Raw genomic sequence first — 26,310 nt, 5'->3', positions numbered from 1 at the left:
CCCTGCATTGGCAGGCGGATTCTTAACCACTGCATCACCAGGAAAGTCCCACTCTGTATCTTTTGATTGGTGAATTCAATCCATTTACATCTAGGGGGATTATTGATAGATGAGGGCTTAGTAATGCCATTTTCTCTTTTGTTTTCTGGTTGCTCTGTACCTCCATTGTTTCTTTTTTCTTTGTATTTCTGTCTGCCATTTTGGTTTGGTGGTTTTCTCAGTTTCCTCTTTTTTATGTTTTGTGTCTCTGCTCTATATTATGTTTTGTGGTTACCTTGAGGTTTGTATAAAATGTCTCATAGATAAAATGGTCCTTTTTCTGCAGATAGCATCTTATCTTCACTTGCCTATACAGATTCCATCCTTTTCCTCTCCCACTTTTATGTTTTGTTTTGTTTTTTTTCTTCAAACTATCTCTTTTTATGTTGTGAGTTTGTTACCAAATTGAAATAGCTAGAGTTATTTTTATGCTTTCCTCCCTTTAACCTTTATCCTATAAAAGTGTTTGCAAACCTATTCTGATAAAGATTTGCAATTTTCTAATTCTGTTTATCACCTTGCTCAAAATTCTGTTCTGTATTCTTTTGTGTTCTTTTGCCTTTTTGTTTCTGGTAGAAGAGCTCCTTTCAAAATTTTTTGTAGGGCTTCCCTGGTGGCGCAGTGGTTGCAAGTCCGCCTGCCAATGCAGGGGACACGGGTTCGTGCCCCGGTCCGGGAGGATCCCACATGCCGCGGAGCGGCTGGGCCCGTGAGCCATGGCCGCTAAGCCTGCGCTCCGCAACGGGAGAGGCCACAACGGTGAGAGGCCCGCGTACCGCAAAAAAAAAAAAAAAAAAAAAAGTATAGTAGTGAAATTTTTTTGTAAGGTCTAATGTTTATGAATTCCCTCAGCTTTTGTTTGTCTGGGGAAGTATTTCTCCTTCATATCTGAATGATAACTTTTCCGGACAGAGTATTCTTGGGTCACAGTTTTTATCCTTCAGAATTTAAAAAATGTCTTTCCACTCCCTCTTGGCCTGTGGAGTTTTTGCTGACAAATATGCTGATAGACTAATGGGGGTTCCTTTGTAGGTTACCATTCTTTTTTCCCTGGCTGTCTTTAAAAAACATTCTTTGTCATTGACATCTGACAAATTAAATACAATGTGTCTTGGAGAAGGTCTCTTGGCATTGAGGTAATTAGGTGTTCTCTTAGCTTCATGGACCTGTGTGTCCATTTCTTTCCCTAGATTTGGCAGGTTCTCAGCTATTATTTCTTTAAATAAACTCTCAGCTCCCTTTTCCCTCTCTTTTCCTTCTGGGATACTCATTACCCTAATGTTGCCCTTCCTAAAAGAGTCAGATTTCTCTTGTAGAATTTCCCTCATTTAAAAAAGATCTTATTTCTCTTTTCTCTTCCACTTTTCTCATTTCTAGGTTTCTATCTTTGAGCTCAATAATTATCTCTTTCATATGGTCTGCTCTATTTCCATTGCTTTCTTATGCATCCTCATCTTGTTTATTGAGTACTTTACCTCCAGCATTTCTGTTTGGTTCTTTTTTAGAGTTTCAGTCTCTTTGGTAAAGTATTCCTTCTGTTTGTTAATTTTATTCCTGAGCTCATTAAACTACCTTTCTGAGTTTTCCTGTAGCTCATTGAGTTTCTTCATGACAGCTATTTTGAATTCTCTATCAGTTAGATTAGTGTTCTGTGATTTTAAGTTTAGTTTCTGGAGAATTGTCATTTTCTTTTGGTGGTATAATATGAACTGTGGCTTTTCATAGTACTTGATGAACTATTCCTCTGCCTGTGCCTTTGAAGTGATGACAGGTTAGAAGTTAGAGGCCCTTCTCTTTTTCTAGTAGGTGGTGCTATAGTACAAGTTTTTGGTTTCTCTTACCTGGGCTGCGTTCGGTTTTATTTAGGAGTCAATGCTTTCCACCATCTCTGTAATAAGTGTGGCTCTGTGCCTTCATTATAGCTTCTTATGCCTCTGGGTTCGTTGCTGCTTTGCTTCTGCTAGTGCTGCTGTCGTTGCTTCCTGGTGCACTGGATTGATGGGCTCTTCCCTTGCCACTAGTTTCCCCTGAGACACAGGATCTGCCCTGTCAGGGGAGGCCTAGGGAGGGGGGTGGGGAGCCCAGATCACTCAGGCACCTCTGTCCTGGCTGGTGTTTTAAGGTTCACGGGCTCTGCCACTGGGAGTCTGGGGGCAAGGACCAGGAGCATGGGTGCCTCAGCAGCTGGAGGGACAGGGTCCCAGGCCCCACTGCTGCTGCTGCCCAGTTACCTGTGGCTGCCGGGGCTGCTGGAGTCGTGTATTGCCTCCCCTGCTGCTACCAAGTTCTCTGGGGCTGTGGACTCAACTGCCATGACTGGAGGGCCAGGATTGCAGCCACTGACTCTGCTGTTCCCTCAGTTCTGCCTCTTGTATGTGTTCCAGTCCACCACCTTTAGATGTACAGATGTTTGGAATTCTCTGGTGTCCTGGTGTGTTGGGCAGAGGCACCTTTGTTGAATTTTGGATGTCTTACTCGTTGTAGATTGAAGGGGAGAGGTCTGCCATGTTGCTGACATCACCCAGTCAATTCTTTAATACGTTTTCCTTTTTATATTTGTACGAGAATCATGATTTTGCCTTTTTTCTGAAAATTGTCTTTAAACAGTATAATACCTAGAGTTTATTCAGATTTCACCAGTTATACACACATTCATTTGTGTGTGTGAACAAGCCAGTTTCAGAGGGTTCCAGTGAGAGGCAAGGAAATCATGAGAACTTTGGAAAGTCCAAAGGCTGATGTTGGCCATAGTGAAGACTGACACCCTGAGGTTAAGAGTTATCAGAGCGAAATGGGATAAATCTTTTGGTGGGGATCATTCTGGATACAGAGTCTAATACTTAGTTTTTCATTTTCAAGAATTATTATTTCTGCATTCCTTGGCCATGACCTGGATGTGTTAAAACATAGGATTAAGAGTTAGACAAAATTGGATTGAAAATGGTTCTACCACTTACTTGCTATATGATCCTGGGGAAGGATCTTATTCTCTTTCTACCTAGATGTCTAATGCTGATATCTGCCTCATAGAATTGTTGTGAGGATCAAATGAAATAAAGACTGTAATGGGCTTCGCATATAGAAAGTACAGTTGACCTTTGAACAACACAGGAATTAGGGGCACCCACCCTCCGAGTACTTGAAAATCTACTTGTAACTTATACTGGACCCTCCATACCCATGTTTCCTCCATATCTGTGATTCTGCATCTGCAGATTCAACCAACCCCAGATTCAACCAACCTCGTATTGTGTAGTACTGCAGAATTTACTGTAGAAAAGAATCTGTGTAAAAGTGGACCTGCTCAGTTCGAACCCATGTTGTTCAAGGGTCAACTGTACTCAGTAAATGATAGCTATTATTATTAAAACAACTTTCTATGTTTAAACCAAGAAAAGGCCTTGCTTTAGACATAGAAAACTGCAGAAGCCACCATGTTTTTATTTTACTCTAGACCCATTAATACTCAAGCAAGCAGAGTTCTTTCTCAACAAGGACAAATGGAATAATAGTTCATCAAATCATCAACCTCAACAATAGGTCAATGATGAAAAGCACAGGTGTATGTTAGTTGATACCTGTTCTTTGTTTTCTTTGCAACTTTTATATTTCTTTTCATGTAAGAAAGGATTTATAAGGCTGTTCATATAAATGATTTTACAAATGAGAAAGAAAATCTGAAAATGTGTCCAAATTCTAGTCAGGAAAATATGGGTAATGTGGGCATCTGTGCATAGTATGCTCTTCTGATATATCCTAGGTCCACTAATGATCTCAGAGGCGTCTGAGTAGTGTCCCCACTAGAGGGTGGTGAGGGACTCCTGAAGGGCTGACAAATCCAAGTCCTTTCTTCAGGTCTTTCTTTCAGCTTTATGTATCACTAAGGACCTACTAATTCAGGATTGCTAAAATGAGGCATTTGTAAACTAAAATTTGCACACTACTCAAGTGTCATCAGGATTCAACTATTGATTCATTCTACTAAGATCCTGTATTCTCTGGGAAAGTTAAAAGTCTCCTGCCTGCAAGCAGACACTCCCATGTTGGAATTCTCTCAGTTTCCAGGGCTTTTTTTTTTATCAGTGCATTAGCAGCATTGACCTGAGGTGGTTGAGCTGCTATTACTGCTTTTTGATAATGAACTGGGAGCTTTGTTTCATCATCATCTATTCAGTGTCATGTAAATTGTTTGATTTCCCCCTTCAGGGTGTTGCAATGCATATTTGCATCAAAAGTAGCTTTGCTTTTAAGAAAAAAGTAGTTTTGCTTTCTGGTTCGTATCTATACCTTATTGTTAAAGTGGACATCTACAAATTTTAAATCTACTTGTGTAGTGACACTACATTGGTGATGTACTTTCAGAGAGTGTAAGCTAGTTAAATAACTTGTAATATAATATCAAGACAAGTATAATAAAAATATTGCCTATTTTAAAGTTTATAGGGCATTGTTTTATGATTTAAAAGACTCAGGTAAACTCATATTCTCTTATATAGTACATAGTAAACAAATTCACATGTAATTATAGCAACAAGTTTGCTGCAACTTTTAATTTTGTTCCTTTTCAATTCTATATTATCACTGGTTCTTTTTTGAGTGAGGCATTATGCATGGGTGAGTAAAATAGATTCCATGATCAAAACCATTTGAAAGATACTTTTCTAAATTCTTTGATGGTATTATAAATGCTTACCCTCACAATCCTTAAACATTACATAATAGCAACAAAATAACCAACATGGGACTCTCCCTCCAATTTCTCACCTTGCACATCCAGAGATCCTGGCTACCTTGACCTGCTTCCATAAATGTAGAGCCTGTCTATTATGCTTCATCCTGACCTCTTCTGATGAATAAATACATCAGGATGATATCCCAGGACACATCTCATCATTATCTTATCATTCATTTCTCAGCTGGCACAAATGTCATTTTCTCAGGGAGGCCTTCCTGGAACATACTGTTAACCCGTGTATCATTCTCTGTCCTATTACCCTGTTTATTTATTTTAGAACAGTTATCATTGTATCAAATCATCAGTCTCCTCCTGTCTCCTCCTCAATCTCCTCCTGTCTGTCTTATTCATTGCCATATCCCCAGCACTTAAAAAAATGTCTAGAACATAAGTAAGCACTAAGTGAAGATTGGCTAAACAATGAATGAGTGCTTTACTCATTCATTCATTCCATGTTGCTGTTCTGGGGACCAGATGACTGGAAGGTCCATGGAGGCAGAAGCTCTCATTTAAGCCTGATGGCATGTTGCATGTACAGGAGGTCCACCTGCCAGCTGACCAGTGGGGATTATCAGCTACCCCAGCCCTGTGTTTTCTTCTTCAATTGCAGAAATTGAAGCAGGGCTGCTGTTCTTCATTGCATCCCCCAACCTCCTCCATCCCCGTGAGAAATAGTCCAAAGCTCTGGAAACTCATCTTAGGTGTATTGTCTGAATCCCCATCTCCTATCAAGGAGCACTGAGCTGGTCTGGCTGTGAGGGTTTCATATAATTAGAAATGATGGAAGCTGTGTGTGAGCTGAAGCTGTGAGTGATGTCAACATCAAGGAAGCATGTAGAGCTGATATGTGGGTGCGGAGCTGAGGTCCTTGAGCCCTGGTGATTCATCCGAAGGTAGAGGAGGGCCAGGGCAGACACTGATGAAAGTTGAATATATGGATCTGGGAATCAGAGAGTCTGGGAGGTGACAGTGGGGGAGCAGTGGAATGAGAGAATAAGCCGGAAGTGGTGAACAGAGAGAATTTTGTGGGGGCTTATTTATTTTTTGTTGTTGTTTAATTCCTTTATTGAGATATAATTTACATTCCATAAAATTCACCCATTTGAAGCACACAATTCAATGGTTTTTAGTATATTTTCAGAGTTATGCAATCATCACCACAGTCTAATTTTAGAACATTTAAAAAAATCATCCCCCAAAGAAATCCTGTACTCATTAGCAGCCATTCCTCTTTCACCTACCCTGTTCCCCACTAAGTCCTAGGCAACCACTAATTTACTTTCTGCTTCTATGAATTAGCATGTTCTGGACATTTCATATAAATGGGATTGTATACTATGTGGTCTTTTGTGACTAGTTTTTCTTTTACTTAGCATGTTTTTAATGTTCATCTGTGCTGTAGCCTATATCATGTGCTTCATTTCTTTTTATGGCTAAATAATATCCCATTGTATGGATATATAACATCTTATGTATTCATTCATCAGTTGATAGACATTTGGGTTGTTTCCACTTTTTGACTATTATGAACAATGTCACTGTGAACATTTGAATACAAGTTTTTGTGTGAACATACGTTTTCATTTCTCCTGGGTATATATCTAGGAATGGAATTGCTAGATCATATAGTAATTCTGTGTTCAACACTTTGAGGAACTGCCAAGCTGTTTGCTAAAGTCTGCACCATTTGCATTCTACTGGGGACTATTTCTGGCAGATGGTTTTATGAGTTTGTTCTGGACACTCAAGTCCCCTGAGTACCACGAGAATGAGTGTGCTGGGATTCTGCTTGGATCCCACTATTTAACTATTGCTGCACAAACCCCTGGATCCCATGAGGCCCATTTGCTATGATTTTACCTATATGTAACCCTAGAGGTGTATTGTGACCAGTGAGTCCTCTCAGGCCTCATGTCCCTCCATCTGTTCATACATTCTGTTCACTGACTTCTCCACATGAAGCTCTCCTAACCTCTAGCCCAGTAGTTTCAACTCTGGCTGCACATTAGAATCTCATGGGGAGCTTTCAAATGCACCAAAGCCGTGGCCCATGCCAAAAGTTCTGATTTAATTGGTCTGGGGTAAAGCCTGGTTATTAGGATTATTTGAAAATCTCCTCAGATGATTCTAATGTGCAGCCAGGATTGAGAACCATTGCTCCAGCTAGAGGAATCCTTTTTCCTTTGAACTCTATAGCAGTTTCTCTCTCTCTCTCTTTTTTCTGGCCATGTGGTGCTCTTGCAGGATCTTAGTTCCCCGACCAGGGATCGAACCTAGGGCCCCCGCAGTGAGAGCACCAAGTCCTAACCACTGGACCACCAGGGAATTCCTGCAGTTTCTCTTTAATGGTGCTCAACAAAGCTTTAAAAACATGTTCTGCATTTCACTGAAATTATCTACATATATATTTTAGTTCCCCAGCTGTGCCACAAGCTCTTTGAGGACAGACATTGTGTTTGATTGCTCAAGTCTCCCACAGGGTTACCCAAGGACATTTGTTTATCTCCTCACCTGGGCTCAATAAACATTCATTAAGCGCACACCTGAAATCTATCCCTGAAAAAAAGAACTAAAAATAGCAAGAACTGCATGACTTTGGGCCAGTTACATAACCTCTGAGCCTCTTGTAAAAGACTGGGTTACAGCAGTCTCCAGCTGGCATTATTGTGGAACAATGCACAGGACCCAGCCCAGCAGGAAGTTATCATGAGGTCTAACTTGGCCACCCTCCTAAACTTGCAGCCCCTCCGCACATTTCCCATTCTGCCTTCCTGATTTGCTTTTTCTCCTTGGCACTTAGCACATACTCTGTATTTCTCTCACTTATCTTCTTTACTGTCAGTCTCTACCCACCCCCAATGTAAGCTCCGTGTGGATAGAGATTTTTGCCAGTTTGGTTCACTGCTGTATCTTCACAATTCAGAACAGTGCCTCGCAGGTAGTAGATGCTCAATAAATATTTATTAAAACAGTAAATAAATATTTCAGCCTATTTTTCAAGAGGTTTAATCCCTGTCCTCTAGTCCAGCAACATGAATTACTTTTTGGTAAATATTTGTAGTCTTTATTATAAAGCCTTCCTTTTCCAGTAAAAAATGATATTTCTAACATAAACATGTATATTCTGAATTCATTGTGTTTTGGAAATATAATGTCAGTTCTGAGAGAGTCGGCAGTAGTTCTGTTTAAGCCCTGGGAAGGCTGGAGCAGGGATCACGGGCACATTTCTGGGACTGTTGTATGTGGACTGGAGCAGAGGAACAGGGCCCGGGATGGTTAGTTGAAGCCAAGGAAACCTGAACACCAGGTGTTCTTGCACCGTTAGAACGCTACTCCTAGGTGTTCCAGAGGATGATGACCATGGTGATGGAGGTGGCCAAGAAAAGCAGGTAGATGCGGAAGAGCAGGGTGTCCATCATGTGGCTGAAATATACCCCCAATTAGCAAATACTCCACTGTCCCTTTTTATACATTAAAAAAAATGACTTTGCCTCTGAGTGCTTTTTTGTTGCCTCACGGTTGATCTCAGTTTACACCGTGCCAGAACCGCCACTGCAACTCACCTGTGTGGAGGAAAGAGCTAAAAGTGAGGGTGCGGTTCTTCTGGTCAAAAGAGAAGTAGATGTCCAGGCTACAGATGCTGGTCACCTGCATCAGTTTGTTGTACACAACGCGACCTTCATTAGTCACACAGGCGGAGAGGCCATCCACACTGTGATCCACATCATCGCTAAGTGGTGGAAGGGGAGTGGGGGGCAGATGCTCTGGGTTTCACATCAGTTTACGTTTTGCTCTTAAGGCAGGGCTTCCCAATGCTGCCGCTCCGCCATCTTTTCTCCCTACTGCTTTCTCATTTCTAGCAGAGAAGTTGATGAGCTGTGGTTGTGCTCCTCTCTGAAATAAGTTTTCAGTGGTCCCGCTGAATGGGTTTGCCCTGCAGTGCCCTCGCCTGCTCATTGCAGAAGGGTCTTCCCCCGGCTTTTCCCAGCCCTGATACCCACGATTCCACGATGAAGATGTCTTGGAGCCACAGGTTCTCAGCTGTCACGGTGAGTTTATTGATATCACCACATTCTTCTGGGTCCCAGCTGATGAATGGGTGACTCCAGATCTAGGGCATAGGGCCCAGAGGGATGGTTATGGCTGAAACCTGGAGCTGGTTTATGTCAGCATCTCCTGCCCTTCCAGTCCCTTAAAAATATATCCATATGTATCTATTTTTTTTCTAAATGTATGTACTATGGGCATATGATAAAACTTCAACAATTCCAGAAAGATATAATATAAAGAATAATTTTTTCCCTCCTTAATTCAGTCCAACTCAGTTCATATCCCCAACTCAGGTCCATTATTAACAGTTTTTTATATATCATTCTAGAAAAAAATATATTCTAGCATTCATTTTTATTTACGCAGAATGATGTTGTGCATGTTGCTTTTATGTTTTGTTTTGGTCTGTTTTTTTGGCCACACCGTGCAGCATGAGGGATCTTAGTTCCCTGACCTGGGATGGAACCTGTGCCCCCTGCAGTGGCAGTGTGGAGTCCTAACCACTGGACCACCAGGGAATTCCCTGTGGGTTTTCTTTTCTTTTCTTTTCTTTTCTTTTTTTAAACCACATTTCCTTTTAAACTCTGATTCCTCTTCTCTTTCTGGTGATGATGTCCCTCTTCTCTAGCTAACAAAGTCTTACTGGCCTTTCACTTCCTGCTCATGGGAAATCTTAAGCTGGGTGCTAGATACATTTGGACCTTGAAGCTTACTTAGGGGCTTCCAATTGTGCTGCCCTCCATCTTTCTGTTTTTTTCCATCTGAATTTCAAAGTTGATTGGCAGCCCAGAAAGCTATTTGTCACCAGCACTGGCCCCATTCTGGTTGGCTTGGTGTATTTCCTTGGGCACTGTCAATTTCAACAAATGTGATTTTTGCAAACAAAGCCAGAAAATCAGGCAAGGAGAAAGAGGGAAGAAGAAAGCTGAGCTTACATACCAACTTTAACCACAGAAATGACATCAGCAGCTGAAGTTGTGCATCCTGACCAAAAAATCCCCATCCAGGATCATTAATGCCATGAAATCAGGTCCTATTCTACCTCCTTCCTTTGTTTCCTGAGTGGTCCCATGTGACAGTTCAGCTTTTCAATTACAAGTCTCAAAAGAAAGTAGTTCAGAAAAGTGCAGGTTGCATGGAAAATATAGGGGAAAAAACAGCATGGGGGCCCATTGAGAATGTTTTCTTAGTATAATATTCCTATAAGGGCAGGACTCAATGACAAACGTTACCTGCAGAAATGTCACAGCAGCATTCCCCTTCATGTCTCTCCACCCCATAGGATGGACATTTAACTTGTACAGAATTCATTCACGGGACTCTTTGCTCACTACTGGACAGGTGCAGTGTTGGATTGACAGGGTAAAGAGTTCTTGTTTCCTATTAGCAGGCTACGGAAAGAATGTTATCAGTCAAAACTCACCACTTTGAGGATGGCAGACAGGGTGAAGGAGATGTTGATATGAGTGGGGATGCTGTAGTTGATGACTGCGCGGAAGTCCTTCTGGTTAAATATAGCCTGGAAGACAGCAGGGTCTACGCCACGCTGGTCAAAGACTGAACAATTGATTCTGAAAGTGTTTGCCCTTCCTGTAGAGAGTAGCGACCCCGTGAGATGAGAATAGGGCTTTTGTGTTTCCTAAGTGAGAGGAGTGCCAGGGCTGGGACCCTAGAGCCTCTCTGCAGAGAAAGAAAATGTGGACATGGGGTGGGCATGTGAACCCCTCCTTCTTAGGCCAAGATTCCTGAATGCCAAGTTCTTCCTGCCAGGGCTGTGTGGGGGGGTGCTGGTCTGGTCTGGTAGGCAAATGATGGAAGTTGATGTGGTGAGCTGAGTCAGGGCTCAGCCCTTTCTTCCTGTGGTTTTGCTCCCATATAAAGCCTACCCAAATCTGTATGCAGACTGCCTCTCTGGGGAGGCCTATTCCTTCCATAGTCATAACCCTAAAGTTTTGGCCTTTGTCTGACCATACTTTTTTCTCTGTAGCTCTATTGTGATTCTTCCTCATAGACACTGAACAGTATTCCCCTAAAATTTTGTTTCTCAGTGTTCCCTTCCCACTTTCATGTTTTCTCATTTCCTGAAAGGAAAAGTTTGGAGAGAAGTAAACATGAGTGTGATGTAAAACATGTGGGAACTTAAGGAACGTTGTATTCAATGTAAATTTATCCACTACCTACACTGTTCTGTGCTCTGTGCCCTTCTCAAACCCAATGACTTCCTCTAAGATCTGTGAAAGCCATTTTCATCATCACCGTCTTGAAAAGATCTCATTGCTCATCTACCACGTGACTGGTGGAGCTATGTGATGAAACGTAAAAGCCCTTCTACCCACCTCACCCACACGCCAACCGCAGGTGACTCTGGTTATTCCTGTAGCTGAGCCCAGCAAGTTCTTCCCCATGCCTCGTCTACTGTCTCCCCATACCAGTTAACCCATAAGGTACATCTCCAGACTAAGGAGAAACATGTCTGGGGGAAGCAAACATTGTCCTTTTCCCTCCACATTACCTCCTCTACAAGGTCTTCCCAAGTGAGGTGGGAAAGGAGTTATATTATTATTAACAGGACCCAAACGGCCCTGTTCATAGTTACTAATCTTGGTATAAAGGAAGAGTTGAACATTATAAAGGGGTGGAATCAGAGAGGTGGTAAAATGGAAGGCAGAGAATTTGGTAGATGTCTGTGCAGGCAAATGAGACGGGCACTGTGCGTACTGATCAGTGAAATGGGTGTTTCATCTGTTTCCCAAAGGAAACCAAAATATAGATACTACAGAGAAAAGAAATGTATAACCCAGTTATTTTAGATGCTTTCTAGTTCTGGGGAATGAGGGGGTTTCTGGAATTTTCCCAGAACAGTATTCCCCTCTTTCCCTGTTCTTGCCCTGTCTTACCTTGAAGCAGAAGGCTGACAGGGAGGCAGAGGAGGAGTACCCCTATGGTGGGCCACCCCCCTTCCATCGTTCTCTTCTGGACTCTTCTCTGGGGACTCACCAGGAACCCCCAAACTCTGGAGCTTAAAGGAGCCCAGACCACACCTTGTTTCCTGGTTTTAATACTACTCATGACAGGTAACCACTCCCTGGTGAGAGGCTGTGGCCAGAGAAGTCACAGCAGAGTGTCCTGCTTTGCCCCTGTCCAGGTATGCCTTCTGGGCTCCAGGCAGGGAGGAAGTTAGGCCAAGACTAGGGGAGAAGTACCTGTTTAGCTGCCTTGTCTAGATAAGTGGTTTAAATTTGAGTAATAAAGACCTTTCAGGAAAACTGGGGGACTTGGGAGATGAGGCAGGTGAGGCCATTGATAAAGGTCACCTCAGGTCCTTCTGGAACTAACTGTGCCTCAGAGAAAGTACATGGACCACCAGGAAGGGATGGGTATGCTCTCTGTGGCAGGGACACTTGCTGATTTCACAAGGCAAGAACATGTAATTATTTTGTTGCAGACCTAGAAGTATATCCTCTATCCAACTGTGAACATTAGGGATTACTGTCAATACTTAGTTAAGAAGCTTGCTTGAGAGGTTAAGCTCCTTTTTAAAAAATTAATTTATTTTATTTTATTTATTTTTGGCTGCATTGGGTCTTCATTGCTGTGTGTGGGTTTTCTCTAGTTGTGGTGAGTGGGGACTACTCTTTGTTGCAGTGTGCGGGTCTCTCATTGCGGTGGCTTCTCTTGTTGCGGAGCACAGGCTCTAGGTGCGTGGGCTAGTAGTTGTGGCATGTGGGCTCAGTAGTTGTGGCTCGCAGGCTGTAGAGCGCAGGCTCAGTAGCTGTGGCACACAGGCTTAGTTGCTCCGCGGCATGTGGGATCTTCTGGGACCAGGGCTCAAACCCGTGTCCCCTGCATTGGCAGGTGGATTCTTAACCACTGAGCCACCAGGGAAGCCCTAAGCTCCTTTTTTGAGACACAAACCTATCAGAACTCTGTCCCCGCAGCTAGCACCACAGTACAGAACTGCATCATCCCTTGTATGTACTGTTGGAATAGCTTCTTCATAAAGTTTCCTCTACCTAGTTTCCCCCAACCTAATCCTTTATTCTGACATTCTCCTAAAACAGAACTCTCCCACTTACCCTTCCTTATCTAATGTCTGTAAAGGTCTACAGCCCTGGCGCCATTGGGTAATGTGTGTGAGTAGAAAAATCATTTGGAGGTTTGTGTATGTATGTCTGAAAGCTCCCCGGATGGTTCTGGTTCACACTCACATTATTGAAAACCTTTGGGATGGGCTATATTGAGATACCACAATCAGGATATTGCTATTGCTATTGCTATTGCTATTGCTACACTCATGATACAGAACATTAACACCAGGATTCTTTCATGTCACCCTTTTATAGCTATAACCACCTCCCTCCCCATTCTTCCACCACTTGGCAACCATTCATTTGTTCTCCATTTCTATAATCTTGTCATTTCAAGAATGTTATATAGGTCAAATCATGCAGATGTAACCTTTTGGGATTGGCTTTTTTCATTCAACAAAATTCTCTGGAGATCCATCCAGATTGCTGCCTGTATAAGTACTCACCCCTTTTACATTGCTGAGTAGTAGTCCATGGTATGGAGGTACCACAGTTTGTTTTTTCACCTGGTGAAGGACTTCTGAGTTTTAAGGGAAAACACTTATTTCCTCTGTTTTACTCACAACACTTTGGACACCAAATGTGTGGGTTTTTTCCCCTCTCATACCAAGCAATTCTGACATTAACTACCCAGAGTTAGTGCAGATCCCACAGGTAAAAGTCTCATTCCCAAAAGACTGCCCCCTTCTTCAGATGCCAGTCACAAACCCAGGCCTCCCATACTTCTGAACAACTGACTATAAATTGGGGGTTCCCACAACCCCATCCTCAGGTTTGATAGTTTACTATAATGGCTCATAGAACTCATGGAAACACTTGTGTTTACTGGTTTATTGTACACTATATAATAAAGGATACAGATAAAGAGCCAGATGAAAAGACATACAGGGCAAGGTCTGGAAGGGTCCTGAGCACAGGAACTTCTGTCCCTGTGGCGTTGGGATGTGCCACCCTCCCAGCACGTAGATGTATTTGTCAATCCAGAAGCTCCCCAAACTCCATAGTTCAGGATTTCTTATGGAAGCTTCATTACATGGGCATGATTGATTATTAACTCAATCTCCAGCTCCTCTCCTCTCTTCAGAGGATGGGGATTGGAGCTTCTAATCATGGATTTGTCTTTCTAGTGACCAGTCCCCATCCTGAAGCTATCCAGGAGTCCACCAGAAGTCACCTCAGGAGAGCAAAAAGTGCTCCTATCATCCAGGAAATTCAAGGGATTTAGGAGGTCTGTGTCAGGAACCAGGATCAAAGACCAAATATCAGAACAAAAGATGTTCCTAACACCCCTATCACTCAGGAAATTACAAGGTTTTAGGAACTCTGTGTCAGGAACTGGGGGCAGGGGTCAAATTCGTTTTTCTTCACAGAGTTGTTTATTGTTTTTGTCTATTATGCATAAAGCTGCTAGAGACATTTGTGTTCTGGTTTTTGTGTGCACATAAGTCTTCTGGAGTAAATACCCAGAAGTGTAATTGCTGGATTGTATGGTATTTTCATGTACAGTTTTTTCTTTGTTTCTTTGTTTGTTTTTGGCTGCCCCGTACGGTCCATGGTAGTGAAAGCCTGGAATCCTAACCACTAGGCCACCAGGGAACTCCCTGCATATACAGTTTTTAAAGAAACTGGGATACTCTTTCCCAGAGTGGCAGTACCTTTCTACATTATCACCAATGATGGGTGAGTGATCCAGTTTTTCTGCATTTTTAGAAATTTCAGATTTTGGATAAGCAAGGATTTATTAACATAGGACCCTAAAGTGATAAACATAAATTCAGCAATGTTGAAAATTTAAAACTTTTGTTCATTAAAGGACACTAAATATGAAAAGTCAGGTCACAAACTGAGAAAATATGTTTGCAACACATATATAACTGACAAAATAATAATAGAAAAATATGACATGCCTATAATTGAATAACAACAACTACCTCCCCCATGTATTATAAAAATGTACTGAAGACATGTACTGAGTTGACATTTTAAAGAAGGGGAAACACTTAGTCACTAAACAATAAAAAGATACTCAATCTCATTTGCAATTATGGGAAGCAAATTAACTTAAAATCACAAGAAAATATAATTTCACACTCAATAGATGGCAAAATTGTAAAAGTTTGATAATAGAAGTGTTGGTGAGGCTGTAGAGCCACAGAAACTCCTATGCGCTGTGGGTGGGAGTAAAAGCACTTTGGAAAACAATATGCTGTGACTTCCTAAAATAGAAGATGTGTGTATTGTAAGAACCAGCAGTTCTACTTCTAGGTGCATACTCTAGCAGCGCACTGTTTAGTATGTAGTTACTAGTCACATGTGGCTATTAAAATTTAAATTAACTAAAGTTAAAAATTCAGTCTCCCTGTCATAACAGCTGCATTTTAAGTGCTCAGTAGCCACATGTGGTTAGCGGCTATAATATTAGTGCAGATAATTATGTAATGGAATACTATGCAGCAAAGAGCTGAATTAACTTCACTTTATCTATCAACATGGTTAAATCTCAAAAGTATAATGTTGGAAAAAAAAGTACAATGTTGAATAATAAAAAACAAGTTGCAAAATATATACAGTATGATATTATCTAACATATGTGTATTACAAAATATACGTATTTAAACAACAGATTGTTTGAAATATGCTTATGCAGTAAAACTAAAACAAAAAGTAAGAGAATAATAGATACAAAATTTAGAAAAGTTATTACCTCCTTGGAGGAAAGGGAGATGGATATGCTTGGGAAAGTTCTCATGGAAGACTTCAAAGACATTAGTAGTGGCAGGTGGGGAATGCAGAAGGACTTTTCACTTTACATCCTCATATAACGTTTAAGTTTTTTTCCCTATGGGCATATTTATAAAATTGTTTTATTGGGGTATAATTGGCATGAAATAAACTGTTCAAAGACTCCACTTTGACATATATATATGCACCTGTGAAACCATCATCACAACCAAGGAGTGGTTGTAACCTTTGCAACCACTCCGTCCTGCCCTTCCCCACCCAATTCTGACCCCAGGTAACCACTGATCTGTTACTACACATTACTTTCACATTTGCGAGAATTGTGGCATCCTTTCTTCTTTTCATATATATTTATTTATACATTTATTTATTTAATTTTGGCTGTTTGTGTCTTCATTGCTGCGTGCAGGCTTTCTCTAGTTGCAGCGAGCAGGGGCTACTCCTTGTTGTGGTGTGCAGGCTTCTCATTTTGGTGGCTTCTCTTGCTGTGGAGCACAGGCTCTAGGCACGCGGGCTTCAGTAGTTGTGGTGCACGGGCTCAGTAGTTGTGGTTCATGGGCTCTAGAGCACAGGCTTATTAGTTGTGGCGCATGGGCTTAGCTGCTTCGCGGCATGTGGGATCTTCCTGGACCAGGGCTCGAACCTGTGTCCCCTGCATTGGCAGGCAGATTCTTAACCACTTAGCCACCAGGGAAGTCCCTATATATTTATTTAAAGTTACACATTTCCTTTGAAATATTTATCTCCCTCAAGTTTTGTTATGTACTAGTTTCAATTCTAAGGGATTAAAAAATCAATTATTTATTTTTTTGATCTATGAGTTATTATTATTTTTTTTTTGGCAGTATGAGGGCCCCTCACTGTTGTGGCCTCTCCGGTTGCAGAGCACAGGCTCCGGACGCACTGGCTCAGCGGCCATGGCTCACGGGCCTAGCCGCTTCGCGGCATGTGGGATCTTCCCAGACCGGGGCACGAACCCGTGTCCCCTGCATTGGCACGCAAACTCTCAACCACTGTGCCACCAGGGAAGCCCTATGAGTTATTTAGAAACATATGTTTTAGTCTACAAATGTGGAAAAGTGTTTTGTTTGTTTTGTTTTTTGTTTCTAGTTTGTGACTAAAGAGGCAGCATAGAAAAGTGGTTAAGAGCATGAACTTTAAAGCTGGACTCCCTCAGTGTGAATCCCAGGTCCACCATTTACAAGCTGTGTGATCCTGTGTGTAAATTACTTAAGTTACTTCACCTCTTTGCCTCAGTTTCTTCATCTATAAAATGGATGACAGTAATAGCTCTTAAATCATCGTGTTGTTATAAGGATTAAATAAGGTCATAATTATAAAATGCTTAGAACAGTGCTGGTACATAATTAGCACTATTTAAATTCTAATAATAATAACAATAATTTCAGAGAATACAGTCTTACTGCTACTAAATTTTGAGACATGCTTTATAGTCTATATATAGTTAATTTTTGTAAATATTCCAAATGTGCTTGCAAAGAATGTATTCGCCAATTGTTAACTGTAGAGTTCTATATATTCTCATTAAATCTAATTTAACTGTGTGGTTAAAGTACATTATTTTTTCAATAACGTGTTGTCACCTTGAGATGTGTTGAAATCTATTATAATTACAGAACTGTCACTTTATCTTTTTAATTCTTTCTATTTTTGCTTTATATATATTTGAGGCTATTTTATTAGATGCATTCAACTTTATAATGTTTATATCTTCCAAGTGATTAAACATTTTATCATTATGTTGAGATTCTCTTTATTCTGAATAATTACTTTTGTCTTAATGACAATTTTGTCTGATGTTGATAGAACCATTCCAGCTTGCTTTTTTTTTTTTGAATAGATCTTTATTGGAGTATAATTGCTTCACAATACTGTGTTAGTTTCTGTTGCACAACAAAGCGAATCAGCCATATGCATACACATGTCCCCATATACCCTCCCTCTTGAGCCTCCCTCCCATTCTCCCTATCCCACCCCGCTAGGTCATCACAAAGCACTGAGCCCAATCTCCCTGTGCTATGCTGCTTCTTCCCACCAGCCAACTATTTTACATTCAGTAGTGTATATACGTTGATGCTACTCACTTTGCCCCAGCTTCCCCCTCCCACCCCAAGTACTCAAGTACATTCTCTATGTCTACTTCTTTATTCCTGCCCTGCAACTAGGTTAATCAGTACTATTTTTTTTAGATTCCATATGTATGCGTTAGCATACAGTATTTGTTTTTCTCTTTCTGACTTACTTCACTCTGTATGACAGACCCTAGGTCCATCCACCTCACAACAAATAGCTCAATTTCGTTTCTTTTTATGGCTGAGTAATATTCCACTGTATATATGTGCCACATCTCCTTTATCCATTCATCTGTTGATGGACATTTAGGTTGGTTCCATGTCTTGGATATTGTAAATAGTGCTGCAATGAACATTGTGGTACATGTCTCTTTTTGAATTATGTTTTTTTCAGGGTATATGCCAGTAGTGGGATTGCTGGGTCATATGGTAGTTCTATTTTTAGTTTTTTAAGGAACCTCCATACTATTCTCCACAGTGGTTGTATCAATTTACATTCCCACCAACAGTGCAAGAGGGTTCCCTTTCCAGCATTTATGGTTTCTAGATTTTTTGATAATGGCCATTCTGACCAGCATGAGGTAATACCTCATTGTAGTTTTGATTTGCATTTCTCTAATGATTAGTGATGTTGAACATCTTTTCATGTGCCTCTTGGCCATCTGTATGTCTTCCTTGGTGAAATGTCTATTTAGGTCTTCTACCCATTTTTTTAACTGGATTCTTTGTTTTTTGTTTGTTTGTTTGTTTTGCGGTACGCGGGCCTCTCACCGTTGTGACCTCTCCCGTTGCGGAGCACAGGCTCCAGACGCACAGGCTCAGTGGCCATGGCTCACGGGCCCAGCTGCTCTGTGGCACATGGGATCTTCCTGGACCGGGGCACGAACCCGCACCCCCTGCATTGGCAGGGAGACTCTCAACCACTGTGCCACCAGGGAAGCCCTGTTTGTTTTTTTGATATTGAGCTCCATGAGCTGTTTATATATTTTGGAGATTAATCCTTTGTCTGTTGTTTCATTTGCAAATATTTTCTCCCATTCTGAGAGTTGTCTTTTTGTCTTGTTTATGGTTTCCTTTGCTGTGCAAAAGCTTTTATGTTTAATTAAGTCCCATTTGTTTATTTCTGTTTTTATTTCCATTACTCTAGGAGGTGGGTCAAAAAAGATCTTGCTGTGGTTTATGTCAAAGAGTGTTTTTCCTATGTTTTCCTCTAAGAGTTTTATGGTGTCTGGTCTTACATTTAAGTCTTTAATCCATTTGGAATTTATTTTTGTGTATGGTGTTAAGTAGTGTTCTAATTTCATTCTTTTACATGTAGCTGTCCAGTTTTCCCAGCACCACTTATCAAAGAGGCTGTCTTTTCTCCATTGTATATTCTTACCTCCTTTGTCATAAATTAGGTGCTCAAATATGCGTGGGTTTATCTCTGGGCATGCTATCCTATACCATTGATCTATATTTCTGTTTTTGTGCCAGTACCATACTGTCTTGATTACTGTAGCTTTGTGGTATAGTTTGAATCAGAGAGCCTGATTCCTCCAACTCTGTTTTTCTTTTTCAAGATTGCTTTGGCTATTCAGGGTCTTTTGTGTCTCCATACTAATTTTAAGATTTTTTTTGTTCTAATTCTGTGAAAAATGCCATTGGTAGTTTGATAGGGATTGCATTGAATCTGTAGATTGCTTTGGGTAGTATAGTCATTTTCACAGTACTGATTCTTCCAATCCAGGAACATGGTATATTTCTCTATCTGTTTATGTCATCTTTGATTTCTTTCATCAGTGTTTTATAGTTTTCTGAGTACAAGTCTTTCTCCTCCTCAGACAGGTTTATTCCTAGGTATTTTATTCTTTTTGTTGAAATCATAAATGGGAGTGTTTCCTTAATTTCTCTTTCTGATTTTTCATTGTTGGTGTATACAAATGCCAGAGATTTCTTTGCATTAATTTTGTATCCTGAAACCTTATCAAATTCATTGATTAGTTCTAGTAGTTTTCTGGTGACATGTTTAGGATTTTCTATGTATAGTATCATGTCATCAGCAAACAGTGACAGTTTTACTTCTTCTTTTCCAATTTGTATTCCTTTTATTTCTTTTTCTTCTCTAACTGCTGTGGCTAGGACTTCAAAACTGTTGAATAAGAGTGGTGAGAGTGGATATCCTTGTCTTGTTCCTGATCTTAGTGGAAAAGCTTTTAATTTTTCACCCTTGAGTATGATGCTTGCTGTGGGTTTGTCATATATGGCCTTTATTAGTTGAGGTAGGTTCCCTCTATGCCCATTTTTTCTGGAGAGTTTTTATAATAAATTGGTGTTGAATTTTGTCAGAAGCTTTTTCTGAATCTACTGAGATGATCATATGGGTTTTTTTCTTAATTTGTTATTGTGGTGTATCACATTGATTGATTTGCATATATTGAAGAATCCTTGCATCCCTGGGATAAATCCCCACTTGTTCATGGTTTATGATCCTTTTAATGTGCTGTTAGATTCTGTTTGCTAGTATTTTGGTCAGGATTTTTGCATCTATGTTCGTCAGTGATGTTGGTCTATAATTTTCTTTTTTTGTGATATCTTTTTCTGGTTTGGGTATCAGGGTGATGGTGGCTTCATAGAATGAATTTGGGAGTGTTTCCTCCCTCTGCAATATTTGGGAAGAGTTTGAGTTCAATAGGTGTTAGCTCTTCTCTAAATGTTTGATAGAATTTCACCTGTGAAGCCATCTGGTCCTGGGCTTTTGTTTGTTGGAAGATTTTTAAATTATGGTTTCAATTTCATTACTTGTGATAGGTCTGTTTATATTTTCTAATTCTTCCTGGTTCAGTCTTGGAAAATTGTACCTTTCCAAGAATTTGTCCATTTCTTCATCGTTGTCCATTTTATTGGCATTTAATTATTTGTAATAGTCTCATAATCCTTTGTATTTCTGCAGTGTCAGTTGTGATTTCTCCTTTTCCATTTCTAATTTTATTGATTTGAGTCCTCTCCCTTTTTTTCTTGATTAGTCTGGCTAAGGGTTTATCAATTTTGTTTATCTTCCCAAAGAACCAACTTTTAGTTTTATTGATCTTTGCTATTGTTTTCTTAATTTCTATTTCATTTATTTCTGCTCTGATCTTTATGATTTCTTTCCTTCTACTGACTTTGGATTTTCTTTGTTCTTCTTTCTCTAGCTGTTTTAAGTTTAGGGTTAGATTGTTTATTTGAGATTTTTCTTGTTTCTTGAGGTGACATTGAATTGCTATAAAATTCCCTCTTAGAACTGCTTTTGCTGCATCCCATAGGTTGGGTTCTCATATTTTTGTTGTCATTTGTTTCTATGTATTTTTTAAATTTCTTCTTTGATTTATTTGGTGATCTCTTGGTTATTTAGTAGCACACTGTTTAGCCTCCATGTATTTGTGGTTTTTACAGTTTTTTTCCTGTAATTGACTTGCAATCTCAGAGTGTTGTGGTCAGAAAAGATGCTGGATATGATTTCAATTTTCTTAAATTTTCCAAGGCTTGATTTGTGACCCAAGATGTGATCTATCCTGTAGAATGTTCCATGTGCACTTGAGAAGAAAGTGTATTCTGCCACTTTGGGGTGGAATGTTCTATAAATATCAATGAGATTTACCTGGTCTCTTATGTCATTTAAAGCTTGTGTTTCCTTATTTATTTTCTGTTTGGATGATCTGTCCATTGGTGTAAGTGGGGTGTTAAAGTTCCCTACTATTATTGTGTTACTGTCAATTTCTTCTTTCATGGTTGTTAGCATTTGCCTTATATATTGAGGTGCTCCTATGTTGTGTGTACGAACATTTATAATTGTTATATCTTCTTCTTGGATTGATTCTTTGATCATCATGTAGTGTCCCTCCTTATCTCTTGTAACAGTCTTTATTTTAAAGTCTATTTTATCTGATACAAGTATTGCTACTCCAGCTTTCTTTTGATTTCCATTTCCATGGAATACCTTTTTCCATCCTTTCACTTTCCATCTGTATGTGTCCCTAGGCCTGAAGTGTGTCTCTTGTATGTAGCATATATATGGGTCTTGTTTTTGTATCCATTCAGCCACTCTGTGTCTTTTGGTTGAGGCATTTAATCCATTTACATTCAAGGTTATTATTGATATGTATGTTCCTATTACCATTTTCTTAATTGTTTTGGGTTTGTTTTTGGTGGTCTTTTTCTTCTCTTGTGTTTCCCGCCTAGAGAAGTTTCTTTAGCATTTGTTGTAACACTGGTTTGGTGGTGCTGAATTCTCTTAGCTGTTGCTTGTCTGAAAAGCTTTTGACTTCTCCATTGAATCTGAATGAGATCCTTGCTGGGTAGATTGACTATTGACTATTTCCTTTCCCATGTTATGGAAGTTTTCAACTATAGTCTCTTCAAATATTTTCTCAGACCCTTTCTTTTTCTCTTCTTCTTCTGGGACCCCTATAATTTGAATGTTGGTGCATTTAATGTTGTCCCAGAGGTCTCTGATATTATCTTCAATTCTTGTCATTCTTTTTTCTTTATTCTGCTCCTCGGCAGGTATTTCCACCATTTTGTCTTCCAGCTCACTTATTCATTTTTCTGCCTCAGTTATTCTGTTACTGATTCCTTCTAGTGTATTTTTCATTTCAATATTGTGTTGTTCATCTCTGTCTGTTTGTTCTTTAGTTCTTCTAGATCTCTGTTGAACATTTCTTGTATTTTCTCAGTCTGCCTCCATTCTATTTCTGAGGTTATGGATCATCTTTACTATCATTACTGTGAATTCTTTTTCAGGTAGATTGCCTATTTCCTCTTCGTTTATTTGGTCTTGTAGGTTTTTACCTTGCTGCTTCATCTGTGACATATTTTTTTGCCGTCTCATTTTTTTTTTTTTTTAATGAGTGGGATTGTGTTCCTGTCTTATTTGTTGTTTGGCCTGAGACTTCCAACACTGGAGTTTGTAGGCTATTGGGTAGAGCTGGATCTTGGTGCTGATATGACGAACTCTGTGAGACCCCACTCTGATGAATCTTCCCTGGGGTCTGAGGTTCTCTGTTAGTCCAGTGGTTCAGACTCAGAGCTCTCACCGCAGGAGCTTCAGCCCAACCCCTGGCTCATGAGCCAAGATCCCACCAGCCACGTGTGGTGGCAAAACAAAACAAAACAATAACAAAGTGAAAAATAAAATTAGGGCTTCCCTGGTGGCACAGTGTTTGAGAGTCTGCCTGCTGATGCAGGAGACACGGGTTTGTGCCTCGGTCTGGGAAGATCCCATGTGCTGCGGAGCAGCTAGGCCCGTGAGCCATGGCTGCTGAGCCTGCGCGTCCGGAGCCTGTGTTCTGCAACGGGAGAGGCCACAAGAGTGAGAGGCCCGTGTACCGAAAAAAAAAAAAAAAGACTAGGAAACTAACAGCTACGTTAGGAAGAATATAAAAATTAAAATGTAGATGAATCAACAACCAGAAGGTACATCAGTACCACAGTAGTAAAAAAGAGGAGGGTAAAGAAAAAAAAAGGAGGGGGAAGGCGTTGGCTGTGGAGGGCAGGGCCTAAGCAAGGGTGAGGTTTGGGCAGTGGGTGGGACCTGTGCTTAGGACCCACAGGGCTGGAAAAGGCCCTGGGGGCTATGCAGGGGTGAGGCTTAGGCTCAAGGAACAGAAGGGGCCAAGGTGTGCCCCCCAACCCCTGGTCTCAGCGGGCAGGGGACCTCACCTGGGAACCCAGTAGGCTTCCTGGGCTCGAGTGGGCAGGGCAAACGCCTTCCTCTCCTCTCCTGCTCCTCAGGTCTGGGAGGGCCCCTCCCGCCTGCCTCTCCTGATCTCCCTAGGCCTCCCTCCTATGCCCCCAGCGACCCACGTGGCCTGAAGGGGGCTCTGGAGGCGGGGGTACCAGCCTGGGAGTTCAGCAGGCTCCCCAGTCCCAGTGGGCCAGGCGATCGCCCTCTGCTCCTCTTCCGCTCTTCCTGGAGAGTCCTTCCCACCTGCCTCTCCTGATCTCCCTGGCCTCAGGGGTGCTGATCCTGTCTGGCCTCTACTTCTCCTCCCCCCTCAGCCCCTCTACTTCCTACCAGTTCACTTTGGGGTTCCTTCCATCTCCTTGGGTGACAGAGTCGCCCACCAGTGGCCTGCAGGCGTCCTATTTGTGGGGAGACGATAAGTCCGTGTCTTCCCACACTGCCATCTTGACTCCGCCTCCCAGCTTGCTTTTAATTAGTATTTGCTTTACATAACTTTTCCTATCTTTTACCTTTAGCTTTTCTGTGTCCTTAGGTTTTAGATGTGTCTTTTAAAAATACAACTAAACAAATACTAACTAAATTGCTGAATTTAGTACATTTAGATTTATTTTTATTACTAAAATATTTGGATTTATTTCTGCCACCTTATTTCACACTGTTTCTTTTTTCCTCCTTTTTTTTTTTTTTTTTTTTTTTTTTTTTTGCGGTATGCGGGCCTCTCACTGCTGTGGCCTCTCCCGTTGCGGAGCACAGGCTCCGGACGCGCAGGCCTAGCAGCCATGGCTCACGGGCTTAGTTGCTCCGCGGCATGTGGGATCTTCCCGGACCAGGGCACGAACCCGTGTCCCCTGCATCGGCAGGCGGATTCTCAACCACTGCGCCACCAGGGAAGCCCTTTCCTCCTTTTTGACTTTTGGTTTCATTTAGAATTTTCTTTCCTCATTTCATTTTTCCTTCTCCATTCCTTTGTCTCTCTCTGCCACTTTCTGGCAGAGAAATATTTTCAGCCTTGTCTTCTAAGTCACCAATTCCCTTTTATCTGTCTCTAATTTGCTTTAACTTAACCACTGAAGTTTTTTTTTCAGTAATTATATTTTTTGTTTTTAGAAATTATATTTGCTTCTTCTAATACACCTGGTTATTTTTATAGTCTCTTGTTCAGTGTACAAAATCTTTGCTTATCACATTGTTGCAGTATGTTTTGCTCTAGTTTCTTCCAGAAGTTTTATAGTTATAATTTTATATTTATGCTAGCTGAGTGACTCTTACATATCAGGCAAATGAGAAAATACCCACATGGAAATGGGTAGGAAAGATGGAGACATACTCTCACTGTAAACCAGTTCCTCCTCCCAGCATAATATCATATAGTCAAGAGGGAACCCTGAACTCTTGAGCGAACCCTCTCCTGAAGAGTGAAGACTTTGGACCATGCATCTAGCATCACAACTGTATTCATCCCCTTCCTTGTTACAAAAAGGATTTAAGATATTATACCCTTTAACTGAGGAGATAAAGGGAGATAAGCAAGTACTGTTAAATTATCTAGTTTAATGCATGATTGAAGGCAATCTGCTGATGTTCTTTTATTTTTATTTTATTATTTTTTTAACTTTTTTTTTTTGGCCGTGCCCTGTGGCATGTGAGATCTTAGTTCCCTGACCAGGGATAGAACCCACACCCCTGCATTGGAAGCATGGAGTCTTAACCACTGGACTGCCAGGGAGGTCCCACGATGTTCTTTTAATATCAATAAGTGAGCAGTGATTTTTACTATTGTAAATTTGAGTCTGTTAACTCCTAAATAAGACTACAATTACTAACCTAAAAATAGTTAAATGAAATCCTATACAACAATGAACATGAACAAACTATCGCTATTCACACAACATAGCTAAATCTCACAAACATAATATTGAGGAAAAAAAGCCAGACATAAAAGAATACATACTGTAATTCCATTTATCTAAAATCCTAAACCACGCTAGAAGTCAGGTTAGTGATTATCTTCAGAGAGAATAAATGGGAGTAATGATTGGGAGGGGCCCCAAGGAGTGTTTTTACTAAAGTTGTTCTATTTCTTCACCTGAGTGGTGGTTATACAGGTGTGATCAATTTTTAAAATTCATTGAGTGGTACACATAGATTTGTACACTTTTCTGTATGTATGTTGTATTGCAATACAAAGTTTAATTTAAAAAGTTATGTGAAGGAAGAAAAACCTTCTTTATTATGTAAGGTTTCGGCATGCCAGCTGTGTGTTGCACTTAATATGTTAAATGGCTGAGTTGATGATTCAAGATATTGCTTAAGGATTATTAAATACTGAAATAAGAAACTATTTCGGGTGACTAAATGTCTCAGACTGGCTTAAATAATACATGAAAGATGAAATCCAAGTGTAAGGCAGAGAAGAGTGAAAAGAAAGTAGTTTGTGAGCTCAAGATCCCTGAGACTAGGAATCTAAGCAGATCTTTCCTCAGAAAGTATGAGGAAATAGGCAAGAGTTGTGGTCTTAACTTTTATCAGAAGTAGGAACTGGGCAAGCAGACAGAACTGCTGCTCCTTTGGTGTCTAATGAAGATCATGTTAGAACAGTCTGGAGCAGGCAATAAGAGAGTTAAGAGAGACCTGGGCATTGGAAATGTTGGCTTTGGGTAACTTGGCAGAATTACTGAATTTACCTTGAAGGGAAGAATCTTGAATAATGACTTATTTCCTAATTGCATTTTATCCTCTGTCTGCTAAATTGTGTCTTTATAAATCCTTGTGCTTGCTGAGTAAGAAGCTCCAAAGCTTTTTGGTGGGTGGTTCCTTGAGACAGGTAGCCACACGTTGTAGAAATCCTCGTGGTGTAAT

This window comes from Kogia breviceps, chromosome 5 (genome assembly GCF_026419965.1).
Source record: "Kogia breviceps isolate mKogBre1 chromosome 5, mKogBre1 haplotype 1, whole genome shotgun sequence".
Lineage (NCBI taxonomy): Eukaryota > Metazoa > Chordata > Mammalia > Artiodactyla > Physeteridae > Kogia > Kogia breviceps.
The sequence above is the reverse complement of the archived record's forward strand: the minus strand, read 5'-3'. Positions refer to the sequence as shown.